This window comes from Pseudophryne corroboree, chromosome 1, assembly GCF_028390025.1.
Source record: "Pseudophryne corroboree isolate aPseCor3 chromosome 1, aPseCor3.hap2, whole genome shotgun sequence".
NCBI lineage: Eukaryota > Metazoa > Chordata > Amphibia > Anura > Myobatrachidae > Pseudophryne > Pseudophryne corroboree.
The window spans coordinates 982,414,875-982,430,568 of record NC_086444.1 but is presented as its reverse complement, the minus strand read 5'-3'; positions in this window follow the sequence as shown (position 1 = coordinate 982,430,568).

Genomic DNA, 15,694 nt, shown 5'->3' with positions numbered 1-15,694 from the left:
TCCTGCTCCTAATTGGTAACACTGTTGGACTGAAGACAATTTCTGCGCAGAAATAGATATAGAAACAAAGTGTACATGTGTTGAGTGAGTGTGGTTTTGTATACATAAGTTTATACAACTTTAAGGTGGAACCAAAAGGAAAGCCGGGTACTCGTCAAGGGACATACGTGTAAGTGACATATACGGTGGCTAGGGAGGCATCCCTGGTTAAATAATATTTGAGCATTAGAGTATAGCGGACCATAAGGTAACAAGACCAGGAGGTCGTAAGGTAAAAGGTCCGCTATAAAAGTCCAGTGGCACAACGCCTGGGGTGTTGGTGCAGAACCCATATAGGCCATACAAGCTCTTGCTGAAGGAATCGCGGCCGGAAACATCGATTCCATTGATCTTTCAGTACATAACAAGTAGTGCTTGTGTACTGAACGATTGGACCGCACGTAATTGTGTGCAGTAGTTAGTAATCTGACCTAATACCATTAGAGTAAAGTGGTCACAAACGCTATTTGTACATTCTGACGTGATTTGTGTAATTTTTTATTTTTGGAAGGGAAGTTCGCTGGTCACTCAGGAACTATCTAACAACCCCACCTTTACTGGAAAGAGTAAGTGTCCTGCGGGTAACCCTCATATGTTCCAGTAAACTGAAGGTTCCATAGGGGCCCTGTATCGAGTACGCCAGCACCACGTCGGTGTGATCAGGTCGTATTGGTCGAGGTGGGCGAGTGAGTGGGGTACTCGGTAAACCGCCACCGCCGGCCTACTGTGGAGTAATTTGGTTGTCTGAAAAGGCTTGCTGAAAACCTTGATACAGAGATCCAAGGAGGACTAAGCAACACCTGCAGACTATGGGGGCCAGTTGCTCAGGTAGGGGGCGATCAACCCTGGTTCAGGTTGATTCTGTGAACCGACCAGTTGGGTCGGCACGATATGTAATGTGTGAAAAATATGGAAGTCACACCGAATCTTTATGTGATGAATGGGAGAGAATGACTGTACAAGACAGGGACAAATTCCCAAGAATAGGTAGCTTTAGTCCAGAAGTGTTACAAAATTTAAGGAGGAGGATATGTCTCGTAAAATCAACAAAGAGACGAATTCAACATCATGATTATTTACAGTTATGGCACCAGGAAGGTGAGATACAGAGAGGTTTGGCTCTGGCGGCAGGATCTGGGGCAGTCAGGAAGCTGATAGCCACAGCTCCTCCTCCACCATACATTGCAGGAGAGAAGTTGATTGCGGAGAGAAACGCACTGGGTTGTAAAACACAAACTCTTAGTAACCCTGTAAATGTTAATGATGTTAACCAAATAACTCATGCAAGTATTAACCCGTGCAAGATGTACCCTGTTTTGAACCTTCCTCAGGAGTGTGATCAAGAAGAAGATTCGGCAACAATTTCAGCTCTCTCTCTTGCGGCCACCATAGCAGAGACCACAGTAGGCACAGCGACACCCACGAGATTAGTGAAAGCCCCTAGCGGAGGGATAGGTTGTCTTATTGATAGATGGGAAGGACCATACCAGGTCTTATTGACTAGCACCACAGCATTGAAGGTTGCTGAGAGAGAGACTTGGGTCCATTCATCCCACTGCAAAAAGGTTGCTGATCCAGAGAAGTCCCGTGATAAGGAACAGACGGTAGAGGTTGTATCACTAGAGTGTCTGTTCCAGGAGGACTGAGGCGGCACCTGAGCCTTGAAGACCGGAAGCAGTTGTCGACTCCCTTCTCCCTTTTATTGTTTTTCTCCACTTCCCAGCCCCTCTCCCTTAAAATTTCTTTTTCCCCCTTCTCATTCTTCTCTATTTCCTCCTCAAAGATGGACTTGCCCCAAGAGACTGTGATCCGGATTTTGATGTTAACCATGATGTTGACCAGAGCAGTCTGTTCCGGCGAGAGTACCATAGAGGTCGAGAGAGGTTCTGGAATGGGTTCCGATTATGATGATGGAGGCGTAGTTTTCCAAGATCAACCAAACCAACAAGCAAAGGCGAGTATCAGAAAACGATCCGATAGAAGAAATTGTGATGGATTGTTAGCTGAAGAAAATTGTATCTGTAGGCTCTGTGATAATCTGGTTGAAGATGGATGCATAAAGAAATGCCAATCTAGTTTTAATATCCATATGGACCGGCATCCATTGAGTGACTATCACTCCTTAGTGGGTAACGTGTTAAACCAAACAGATTGTTGGGTATGCTCTCAAGTACCTCAGGGTCACAGCAAATCAGGGCTAGTACCATTTCCTTTAACGTTAGGGGAGGTACTTGAGCTAAGTGGTGGGAGACCGGTGGATCGGAGGTTTAACATCTCCAGCCCTCCTAGTTTGAAGCTCCACCAATACCATGTGGATAGGTCCCTCTTATGTTTCAACATCTCCAATCCCAGAAAACCGGGAAATTGGGAAGTGTCGTGGAGCAACCTTACCATGACCTTTTCACACAGAGCAGATAGAATGCCTACAGATACAGAGCTCGTACGCCACATAGCCAGTAGAGGAAAATCTTTCCGGTATCGATATACCTTAGGAAATAGGATTACTAGAGTTGGAGAGGTATCACCAGGATACTGTGCACATATCGTACAAACTGATACGTGCATTAAGCAGTTGGAAGAATTAGGGTCAGGAGATTTCACCTGGAAGGTTTGTAACATGGTCATGTCCTTCTCCGTCCCTTATGTTCTCCCCGATGACGCATATTTCATATGCGGGAGAAAGGCGTACAAATGGCTTGCCCCAAACTCTGAAGGATTGTGTTATATTGGAAAAGTATTGCCTGAAGTGATGACTGTAACACATGACAAAATGAAGGACATACACCGTGGTGCCCAAGCTCCTTATACTCACACTCATTACGAGCACCGAGTTAAAAGACAACTGTCAGAAAGGTTAGAGCATCCGGCCTCTGATCTTATCCATGAATCCACCGGGATTCAGGTTCTGGTAGCGTTAGATTTCACTCGCACCGCTCGAGGTGTGATGAATTATAGATACATTTCCGCACTCGCCAATTTGTTAGATAACATCACTGAAATGTATGATGACACGTTTAGATACACTGGAAGAGAACTTCAAGCTTACAAAACAGAACTAGTTCAGCATAGGATGGTTCTTAATTATCTTACAGCAGTAACAGGCGGATATTGTGTTACATTGGCAACACAGTACGGCATAAAGTGTTGCACGTATATCACAAATAGCACCGAGGATCCGGTAGAGGTCATAGACCAAAAGATGGACGATATTCTGCAATTAAAGTGGGAATTTCGTCGAAAACACAATCTCACCCTTGCTGCTGTAGGTAATGAGCTGACTGGTTGGGTGTCATGGTTGAACCCGCGAAATTGGTTCTCCGGTTTAGGAGACTGGGCTCAAGGAGTCATAATGGATGTTGGAAAGTTTCTACTATGTATCTTGGGTGTCATTATATCGATTGGATTGATATTTAGATGCGGGCAGGCTTTAATGAGGTGCAAACAAAGTACAAGAGTGATGAGCTTGAGGAGCGAGGAAACTGTAATTAACCTGGATTTGATTTATGACCCAATGATAGAAACCAGAATGTGATGAAAATGCGATTATACGGTCCGTTTCTTTCACCTGTTTTTCTGCTTTTCTCCAAGATACAAAGACCCCCTTGGACGAGGAAGTTGACGAGACGCTATACAGACAACAGACAAGCACCAAAGAAGAAGATTTGACAACTTTAAATATGGACACTTAATGAACTTTGCCATGGATCCCCAGTTTCCCTAGTATTTTTAAACTCACGCTAGCCCAACATTTTTGTAAATCTGATGGCACTGACAAAGCTTGTTGCTCATGCCTAAGGAGCAAAACAGCGCAAAGAAGACGACTCTCAACAGATACCGAACACAACTTCAACAACAGATGTACATTTCCCTGACATAGAATATCATTGCATTTTTCGTAAGTGTTCTTTATCTTCATCTCTACAACCCTCAGGTAACGACACACATAGACGATAGGGAATACAGGCACAGATATCAGCAACCACATACCTCCCCCATTCATGTATCATCAACTAAAATGTGCATCCCCATTTTGTTACAACCACAGCCGAAATGAGCTCGGTAGAGTTTGACAGCCCATCCACAGACCTGTACCACAGGATAAGAAGGAATTCAAATGTATACTTCGCAATACCTCGAAGCTTGATTTACCACACGTACGGCACGATGATACATGACCCTCCAAACATGGACTCATACACACATGCTTCTGCTTTCTCACTAGGTCATACCCTCTTCACACCTACTCCACTCTTCTCCCCTACCCAACCATGGAAATCAATTAACCCCTGACTTACATTTTTCTCCTTAAATATTTTAGAAGGTGGCAGTTATTATTGACTGCCAAAGGGTGGACTGTCAAAGTCAGAAAAATGTCTCTATGGACGCTGCCATATTTGCACCGCACACTGGTCCGCGCTGCGCATGCGTACGCTCTCCCGTGAAGGCGCATACCCGCAATAGCGTGCACTCGCAGGCGCGGTATGCGTATTTACGGTAGAGTTTATGTAGTCGTAGCGTGCGACTCATTCGTTACAAATGTTCACAATTAATGTAGTTTGTAGATCATGGTCCCCTTGATAGATTCTGAAAGTTTGGTTAAAATAGAAGGTCCCTGTTTAAAGGAATCCCTCTTTGTATTGTACGAAGGGTCTGACAGGAATCATACAACAGTGTTTGGTACCCATCGGAAGAGTATTTAATTAGTAATATTCCGGTGTTGGTTTGGAGCGTATTAATCGCTCGTGCGAATAGTTATGGACATAAGAAGTTTATGTCCATTTCTATTATTTACACATACTCAGGTATGCGGCGGGAAACCCAGTTTCCCACCCACCTGAGCTGTTGGAAATCGTCACAGCCCACCTGTATGAATCACCCTATGACCTTTTGTTATGATGCAGGGCCGAATTCCTTCGGCCAATGGACAATGGGATTGTAGGACCAGGAGATTGCATTGTGTGTGGGGCATAAATAGGCAGGCCGACCACATCCAGCTCTCACTCTCTCATCAACGGTTATCTGCTGATAGCCGGGAGCTGGATATCGAGGCGCAGGCGATCATACCCTTTGTGCGTAAGTTTCTCTCCGTAATCATTGTCTTTCTGTGAGCCAATTTCTCTCATCTCTCTCTCTCTCTCCCTGTTCTGTTCTCTCATATCTCCCCTAGACTAGGCTAGTATTGTATTAGATAGTATTGTATTGTATTGCATTTAGGTCAGTGTAGTATTGTCCTTTTGTATTTATTGTTTAGTTCTGTGGTTAGGAAGTCTCTGTTATATTGTAGTGTATCATTTGTACTGTTATCCCCTTTTACAAATATATTAGATATAATACAGTTAATAGGCTTTGGAACCTAAACCAGTATCTGTGTATTTTCTATAGTGTTAAGTGTTCACTTGAGCGTCGGTGACGCTCAAGCAGCTTTGTAGTTAGTCAGGTTACACAAGGTTGCACTTACACCCTGTATTCACATTAAGTTATTCTGTGTATTTCATTGGTATAAGGTTTAAACATTAAGGTATAGCGTTGTGAGCGTCTGCGCCGCTGGTGACCTCCTCGTGGTCTCGAGCGTATGCTACGCCATAGCGAATCATTACTCTAGTCATAACCAATAACGTGTCCTGTGATCACTGGGCCGTGAGCGAACGTGACGCTTGAGCATCTCGCCTACGGCTGAGCGATCGTTACGCAACTAGCGTACCATTACGGTACTTCTTAAGCAAACAGCGTACAGTGTTCTTAGACTTCATAAAGGGTTATAATTACGACAAAAGGAATTTAGCATTGTCAACAGCGACAGAACACGGGGAGGTGACACAGTGACAGAACACGGGGGGTGTGACACAGTGACAGAACACGGGGAGGTGACACAGTGACAGAACACGGGGAGGTGACACAGTGACAGAACACGGGGGGTGTGACACAGTGACAGAACACGGGGAGGTGACACAGTGACAGAACACGGGGAGGTGACACAGTGACAGAACACGGGGGTGTGACATAGTGACAGAACACGGGGAGGTGACACAGTGACAGAACACGGGGGGTGTGACGTAGTGACAGAACACGGGGGGTGTGACATAGTGGCAGAACACGGGGGGTGACAGTGACAGAACACGGGGGGGTGACACAGTGACAGAACACGGGGGGGGGGGGGGGTGACAGTGACAGAACACGGGAGGGGTTGGTACAGCGAGAGCTAAAGATCTCTCCCACAAACCTAAAAACAGTCTGACGCCACTGCCCGCACACACTAATATATGCACACTATCACACACACACACACACTTTCTTTCACTTTTCCCATTAACTTACTGATCTGGCTGGCAGTGGGAGGAAGGATGGATCTGTAGCAGTCTGGCTCTTGTCCAGTGTAGCCCCGCCCCCTGAGGGCCCGTGTAGCCCCGCCCCCTTATTGGCACGTAGCCCCGCCCCCTTCTCGGCTGAACACAGCCGTTGTCACTGGGGACTCTGGAGGAGGCTGCTACAACGCAGCAGCAGGAGCAGCAGGGGAGAGAGGCGCCGTCGGCAGCTTGGAGGTACTGCAGTGCAGAGCAATGACAAGCAGCTCAGCCGGTCGGGCCGCTTGTCATTGCTCGCTGGTGGGAGGCAGTGGGCCGGGCAGGATCGGTTTGCGGGCCGCATCCGGCCCGCGGGCCGTATTTTGCCCACCCCTACACTAGAGTATGACATAATATAAACTGGGGGCACAGTAATATGACAATATAAACTGGGGACACTGTCATAATGTAAATTGGGGTACTCTGTTGCATAATGTGTACTGGCAGCCATACAATGTGACATCATGTGAACTATGGCACAATTATGGTTCATAAAATGCACTAGTGAATTATCATGGGGAATAAAATTAACAACTACTGTGGAGAGGTGTCTCTCTAGAAGCATTGGGACAGGGGCCCCTACAAATGTTGCTATGGGGCCCTCAAAGTTCTGCCTACACCCCTGACTGAGGTACTAATTAAGTCACCCTTTCAAGCATGGATATCCTTAAAATCTGGACTGTTATGGCGGAGTTTGGGAAACTCTGACCTAGGGGGATATGCAATTAGCCACTGTAATTTACACCTGCTAATTAACTACTCCAGAGCTCCCCGCAGCCGACACTGATCGAGAATTTAGGTGAAACTACATCCCGGAGTACAGTATCAAGCATTTTTTTTTTAAACGTTGCCGCAAAACCACACAGACTTTGTGAAAAGTCACAAAACTATGTGTTTTACATGAAACAGTAAAATGTGTGTGCAGGGAAAAACAGGCTAATTGAATAGCCTGAAAACAATTGATGATAAAAGAAAAGCCTCAGGAACGCCCACCCCCCACTCTTTTCACCTGAATTTTTTGGGGGTCTAATTGAATATCCCCCATAATCTATACAGCCAATGATAGCAGTTTCATGGTTCCTATATGTCACCTATGCAGCTAAGAGACCATTTAATGGGATTGACTGGCACATAAAACAAAAATCACATTGCATTTTCACACTCTTTACTATACAGCTATACATGTGGGGTATATAAATTAACCAATGTTGTACAGGGAGATATTGGTATTGGTTTGGGTAGAGCTAGAAGTGTGTGGCACCTCTAATTGAGGCTGCGGCTTGACTAATAAAAGGCAAAAAAAAAAAAAAAAAAAGACTGCAGAGACAGTAGAGGTGGTGTTACAGTAAAGGCCCATACACACTTGACGATGCACACATCGTTAACGACCGTCGTTAACGACTTCCCTTGAACTTCCCTTGAACAGCTGAGCAAACGACATGAGCATACACACTACCAACGACCAAAGACGAAAGACCAAAGACGAAAGACCATAGACCATTCATCGTTGAAGCATCCAAGCTGAACAGTTTATTAAAATAATGAGCTGGGAACAGGGCTGGTGAACAGTGGCTTGGTCGTTGGTCTTTCACACCATACACATTCAACGACGTCTCTGGTCGGTAACGACCATAGTGGAAATTGAGCATACATGCTCCACAGATAAGCGAGGGTCGTTAACGTCCCGCGGGGCCGCGCATCGGTGGTCGTCGGATGCATACACACTTGACGATATAATGAGCAACGTCGTTGATGAGGGCTGAAATGAACGACGTCGTTCATTTTATCGTCAAGTGTGTATGGGCCTTAAGTGTTTCTCTGTCTAACTTCAGGTTTGCATTACAAATTTACAAAACAGATAAAGGCGTTACATATACCCTATAGAAAACCTATATTTCTAAATACTAATTCTGCTTCAATAATGCCCTAATAGCACGTTTACAGTCATTCTTGAACAACATCAGGAAATAAAAGCGCCAGATGGCAAAATAATATCAGTAAACACCCTTCCCTACTGTACATGGGTTTACCAGCCCCAACTGTTCTTTTACATGCACAAACAAATGTGAGCGATGCTTATGTAATTAGAGACACATGTTTACAGCTGAATGTGCCAATCCACAGTGACTTATCACAGGCCAGCCAAAGAGAATACAAAACACTCGCTTTCATGCTGCTGTGTCTACAAGAAAAGTACACCGACATCTCTGTGTCCACAATCCCCACAGCAGCGCAGGGATACGAAATTGGAAGAAATCCTGCCGCGCCCTCTGGACTGCTGTGAAAGGTATGTAGAGGGAGATGTCACACAATCTCCAAGGGGGCAAATGGACAAAAAGAGAAATACTACCACCTTAACGCGCTATCCAACACAATATTACAAAAATGTATAAAGGTAAATTAGGAGTGTCCCAACAGTTGGTTATTAATAATGAGTGTCCCAAATGGTGAAGGAGTCTCTAATCTTGGAAAGAGGTATTCATAGAAGAAAGTTCTTGAAAGCGGAGAGGAGTTCCACGGGGGTACACACCGTACTCACGTTGACGAGGATAATCACTGTTCATAAAGGTTTCTTTTCCCATCAAGAATCACTGGATGGATATCCAAGGTGGAGGGGTTCTTCAGAAAACAGATGTATGATTTTCTCGGAAATACAAAGGTAGAGAAACTGATGGTGTAGTATGTCTCAACCAATTAACGGGTACAGATGATAGGGGAAACTGGGTTTGTTCTGAATGGTGAGGAGAAATTTAGCGTACCGAACTTACGTTGGTACGTATGTAAATCCTCATATAAAGGTATCTTTGGTGAATAATTCAAAAGAGGGGATATCCTAAGGTGCAGAAGTAAATATTTTGTCTTGGTACACACCGTACTCACGTAGATTCAGGGTAATTGAAGCTCATAAAGGTTTCTTTTTTCGGTCGGCGGTTCGTCTGGTTGATGTCCTCTTAATGGTACTTTTTCATATCAGTGGATAATCTCCCAGGCGGACCGGAAACATAAGCAATAAAGAAACCAATGGTATGGTACATCCTACCCGTATAGAAAGCGTAAGGGTGAAATGGAGATAATGCAGACAGAGGAAACGTACTAAACTTACATAAACTTAAGTAGAGATCCTCGTATAAAGGTATCTTTAACAGGTAAACGAAAAGTGAGGGGAGGTCTTAAAATGGTGCGTGCCGAACTCACATGGAAAAGATGGAGGACGAAGCTCATAAAGGTATCTTTAAATGATTTATCCCCCAGATATTCTATCTTCCTGGAGACAACACTAGCTTTCCAGCAGGAAAAGTTATTCCAACGATCTCCTTCTTTCTGCTTTCTCTCGTGGCGCCACAGAAAACAAGCAGAAACAGGGAACCAGTTTTTGCCAATCACTGGCCAGTTCACGTATCAAAGTGTATGGTAAATCTATTTCTCGTAGTCCGTAGTGGATGCTGGGAACTCCGTAAGGACCATGGGGAATAGACGGGCTCCGCAGGAGACAGGGCACTTTAAGAAAGAATTTGGATACTGGTGTGCTCTGGCTCCTCCCTCTATGTCCCTCCTTTAATTACCCCGTCAGCAAGTCGGGTGATAAGTCTCGCCGCCAGGGGCTATCTAATTAGCACCAATAAGCCAGCGCGTGCCGCGGCTTATCAGGGATTCTTTTTCACCTGCCTCCGGCAGGCGAAGCAAAATCCACGATAACAGCCCTGTTTTCACCCGAAAACGGGACCATTTCACCCGAAAACACACAGGTTTCACGGAACCTGTGTGTTTTTACGGGTGAAACGGTACGTTTTATCGGCTAATCAAATAGCCCGACCGCAGCACCCGAAGAAACATCGGGGGATTTTACTCCCGCTGTCTCTTCGGGTCAAATTGAATATCCCTTTGGGTGTTTTTGCCCAGTGTGTATGCAGAGAGAGGATGTGAAAATCGCTGGCCAGAAAATGGCACAGTGCATACACACTGAGTGATTTTCACCGGGCCCAACGATTTTCATGGAGACTGTGGAAAGTGGTTCACTCGGCTGGTCACTTACCACTGAATTCTTTTCTCTGAAGTAGGCTGCGGGACACTGAACCATGGGGGATTGCAAGATGGGCTGTAGTTTGGCACTTAAACAACTGTAACTTTAATTCTAAGTTCCTCCCCCATACAACCCCATAATACTAGTATTTCTTTTAAAAGAGTCCGGCAAGGAGTAGCAGTAACCCAGTGAAACTGTTCACACAAACAAATCCATAGGGAAGAGACAGTCAAAAACCTAAACCTTGCTGACAGAGGGGGTAGTTCAGACCTGACCGGTAGGCTGCGATTTCTCACAGCCTGCGATCAGGTCGGACGACTGCACCGGGCATCAGTGCATAGCGACGGTATGGTGCGAAAAAAGCGATCGCACGGGCGATCGCAAGGAGATTGACAGGTAGAGGGCATTTGTGGGTGGCAACTGACCGTTTTCTGGGAGTGTCTGGAAAAACGCAGGCGTGTCCAAGCGTTTTCAGGGCGGGTGTCGGACGTCAAATCCGGTCCCGGGCAGGCTGAAGTGATCGCAGCAGCTGAGTAATCCTAGGCTGCAAAGAGACTGCACAAAATCAGTTTGTGCAGCTCTGCTACATGCGATCGCACACTTGCACAGCTCCAATACCCTCCCCCTTGTAGGCGGCGACTATCTGATAGCAGGGCAGCAAAAATCGCTGCCAAGCGATCAGGTCTGAATTAGGCCAGGAGTGTGAGGGAGGGAATGCAGTGTCCGACAGGCTGCTTCAGACAAAAAGACTCTGTAAGGATCATGCCTTGGACTCCGTCAAGAAAACCCTTTGGAGCGAGGTGTGGAGGACCACCCCCAAGAACTAACGATGCTGACAAGGAATTAGGTGTGACCTTTTGAAATTCAGGAGCCATGTGTAGTCCTGAAGTACCTGAACTGTGCAATCTAGATTCTGAATCAGCTTTCGTGAGCAGTTCGTCAAGTGGCTCAAAAGGAATAGCATCAAAGCGTTCAAAATCAGATTCAGATACCATTTGACTCAAGGCCATACTCTCTTCATAGCATGACAATCTATTTTTTACCAGATTTACCTTAATAGTTGACACTGGCAAACCCTTCTCTAATCCATCATGTAGAAACTGTAATACTTGGGGTGTTTCAGCCTTCATGACATCAAGCCTAGAGGTTAACCATGAGAACGTTTCCCAAACTCTATAATAAATTAATGACAATACCTTTTTTCTTGCTCGCATAAGAAATTGAATGACTTGATTAGACAACCTTTTTTAACTTAATATCTCTGGTTCAATTTCCATACCGTCAAACAAAGACTTTGTAGGTTTGGATGTAATAACGGCCCTTGGTGTAACAGCCACGGTGTGAGTGGTAACATCCATGGACTCTCTACTGCCATTCTTACTACTGTTGGGAACCACACCTTCCTTGGCCAATACGGAAGAACTATAATCACTGCTACTTGCTCTGCCCCTCTGCCTCACTGCACCCTTCCCCAGTGTTTGCCATTCTGCCGATTACTACTGATCGGTCAGCACAGCAGGACCCCCCACCCAGCGGTAGCAGACGATAGCAGCTGCTGGGGAGGTGTAAATTAACCCCCCATGATGCTACAGAGGTGAGGGGAAATGTGTTATAGAGAAGATAGGCAGTTTTACTATAGATGTGATGGATGGAGGGATGGTACACAAGTGAGAGAGGCAGAATGAGTTACAAAAGAGGGACATGATGTAATTACATACACTACATGAGATTGCCAAATGTAGACAGGTGGTATACACGCCTATCCCTATTTGGACTTTTTAACAATGCTGACACCATCATGATAACTGCAAAGAGGTAACCATATTCATAATACATTTTTTTTTTAACTTATTTTATATGTTTAAACAAGTGCGTTTTTATTACGGGCAATGCACTGAAATCCATATGATAATAGGATTTTATTACCTTCTGGTAAATCCTTTTCTCCTAGTCCGTAGAGGACCATGGGGGTATAGACGGGATCCGCAGGAGACATGGGCACACTATAAGACTTTTACTGGGTGTGAACTGGCTCCTCCCTCTATGCCCCTCCTACAGACCTCAGTTATAGGAACTGTGCCCAGGGAGACGGACATTTCGAGGAAAAGGATTTTTGGTAAACTAAGGGCGAGATACATACCAGCTCACACCACAACACACCATACAACTGGATTACCAGGAATACCAGATAACAGTATGAACAAAAAACAGCAACAAGCTGAATATAACCGATACACAACCTTCGTGTAACCGAAAACAACAACTAACAATACAACTGCAAGTAACAGTCCACACTGGGATGGGCGCCCAGCATCCTCTACGGACTAGGAGAAAAGGATTTACCGGTAGGTATTAAAATCTTATTTTCTCATACGTCCTAGAGGATGCTGGGTCCAAAAGGACCATGGGGTCTATACCAAAGCTCCAGACCGGGCGGGAGAGTGCGGACGACTCTGCAGCACTGATTGAGCAAACATTAGGTCCTCATCAGCCAGGGTATCAAACTTGTAGAACTTAGCAAAAGTGTTTGAACCCGGCCACGTTGCTGCTCAGCAAAGTTGAAGCGCCGAGACTCCTCAGGCAGCCGCCCAAGATGAGCCCACCTTTCTGGTAGAATGGGCTTTCACTGACTTCGGTAACGGCAATCCAGCCGTAGAATGAGCATGCCGAATCGTATTACAGATCCAGCGTGCAATAGTCTGCTTGGAAGCAGGAGCTCCAATTTTGTTGGGAGCATATAGGACAAACAGAGCCTCTGATTTCCTAATTTGAGCCGTTCTGGCGACATAAATTTTCAAAACTCTAACTACATCGAGAGATTTTGACATAGCCAAGGCACCCGTAGCCACAGGCACCACAATGGGTTGGTTTATGTGAAACGAAGAAACCACCTTCGGCAGAAATTGTTGACGAGTTCTCAATTCCGCTCTATCCTCATGGAAAATCAAATAGGGGCTCTTGTGAGATAAAGCCGCCAACTCAGACACCAGTCTTGCGGACGCCAAGGCCAAAAGCATGACCACTTTCTAAGTGAGAAATTTCAACTCAACCTTTCGCAAAGGTTCAAACCAGTGAGACATAAGAAATTGTAACACCACGTCAAGATCCCATGGAGCCAAAGGTGGCACAAACGGAGGATGGATGTGCAGCACTCCCTTCACGAAAGTCTGAACCTCCGGAAGGGCGGCCAATTCTTTTTGAAAGACGATAGATAAAGCCGAAATCTGCACTTTTATGGAGCTCAATTTTAGGCCTGCATCCACACCTGCCTGCAAAAAAATGGAGGAAATGACCCAGCTGAAAATCCTCTGTAGGAGCCTTCTTGGCTTCACACCACGACACATATTTTCTCCAAATACGGTGATAATGCTTCGCCGTGACCTCCTTTCTAGCCTTAAGGAGAGTGGGGATGACTTCCCCGGGAATACCCTTTCAAGCTAGGATTTGGCGTTCAACCTCCACACCGTCAAACGCAGCCGCGGTAAGTCTTGAAATACGCATGGCCCCTGCAGTAACAGATCCTCTCTGAGAGGAAGAGGCCAAGAATCTTCTATGAGCAATTCCTGAAGATCCGGATACCAGGCTCTCCGTGGCCAATCTGGAACGACGAGTACTGCCGGAACCCTTGCTCGTCTTATGATCCTCAACACTTTTGGAATGAGAGGAAGTGGAGGGAACACATATACTGACTGAAACACCCACGGAGTTACCAGGGCGTCCACTGCACAGGCTTGAGGGTCCCCTGACCTGGAACAATCCCTCGGAAGCTTCTTGTTGAGGCGAGACGCCATCATGTCTATTTGAGGAATTCCCCAACGCCTTGTCACTTCTACAAAGACCTCTTGATGAAGACCCCACTCTCCTGGATGGAGATTGTGCCTGCTGAAGAAGTCTTGCTTCCCAGTTGTCCACGCCCGGAAGGAAGACTGCTGACAGAGCGCTCACGTGCTTTTCCGGCCAACGGAGAACTTGTGCGGCCTCCGCCATCGCCGCTCTGCTCTTTGTTCCGCCCTGGCGGTTTACGTACGCCACCGCTGTTACGTTGTCCGACTGAATCAGGACAGGTAGACCTCGAAGAAAGCGTTTCGCTTGCAGAAGGCCGTTGTAAATGGCTCTTAATTCCAGAACATTTGTGTGGAGACAAGTTTCCTAGCTTGACCATTTTCCCTGGAAACTTCTTCCATGTGTGACTGCTCCCCAGCCTCGGAGACTTGAATCCGTGGTCAGCAGGACCCAATCCTGGATCCCAAACCTGCGTCCCTCTAGGAGGTGAGAACTTTGAAGCCACCACAGGAGAGATATTCTGGTCCTGGAAGATAGACTTATTTTCCGGTGCATGTGCAGGTGAGACCCGGACCATTTGTCCAGCAGGTCCCACTGAAACACCCGGGCATGAAACCTGCCAAACGGAATGGCTTCGTAAGCTGCAACCATCTTCCCCAGCACTCGAGTGCATTGATTAATCGACACTCCGCTGGAAGAAACACTCTCTGCAGTTCTGTGTCCAGGATCATTCCTAAGAAAGGCAGTCGAGTTGTCGGAATCAACTGTGACTTTGGCAAATTCAGAATCCAACCATGATGTTGCAGAACCGTCAGGGAGAGTTCCACATTTCTTAGCAACTGCTCCTTTGATCTCGCCTTTATCAGGAGATCGTCCAAGTACGGGATAATTGTGACACCCTGCTTGCGTAGGAGCACCATCATTTCCGCCATTACTTTGGTGAAGACCCTCGGGGCCGCGGAAAGCCCAAACGGCAACGTCTGAAATTGGTAATGACAATCCTGCACCGCAAACCTCAGGAAAGCCTGATGTGGAGGATATATTGGGACATGTAAGTAGGCATCTTTTATGTCGACTGACGCCATAAACCCCCCCCCCCCTTCTAGTCTAGCGATCATTGCTCGAAGAGATTCCATCTTGAACTTGAAAGTTTTCAAATACAGATTGAGGGACTTTAGGTTCAGGATCGGTCTGACTGATCCGTCCGGCTTTGGTACGACAAAGAGGCTCGAATAAAACCCGGGACAATGACAGTCTGTTGACTCAGCTTTTGTATCGCAGCACTCACTACTTCCCTTTCTGGGATAGAAACTGGTAAGGCTGATTTGAAAAATCGGTACGGGGGCACCTCCTGAAACTCTAGTTTGTACCCTTGAGACACTATGTCTAACACCCAAGGATCTAGGCCCGAGTGAAACCAGACCTGACTGAAGAGTCGGAGACGCGCCCCCACCAGTATGGACTCCCGTAGGGGAGCCCCAGCGTCATGCGGTGGACTTGGCAGAGGCCG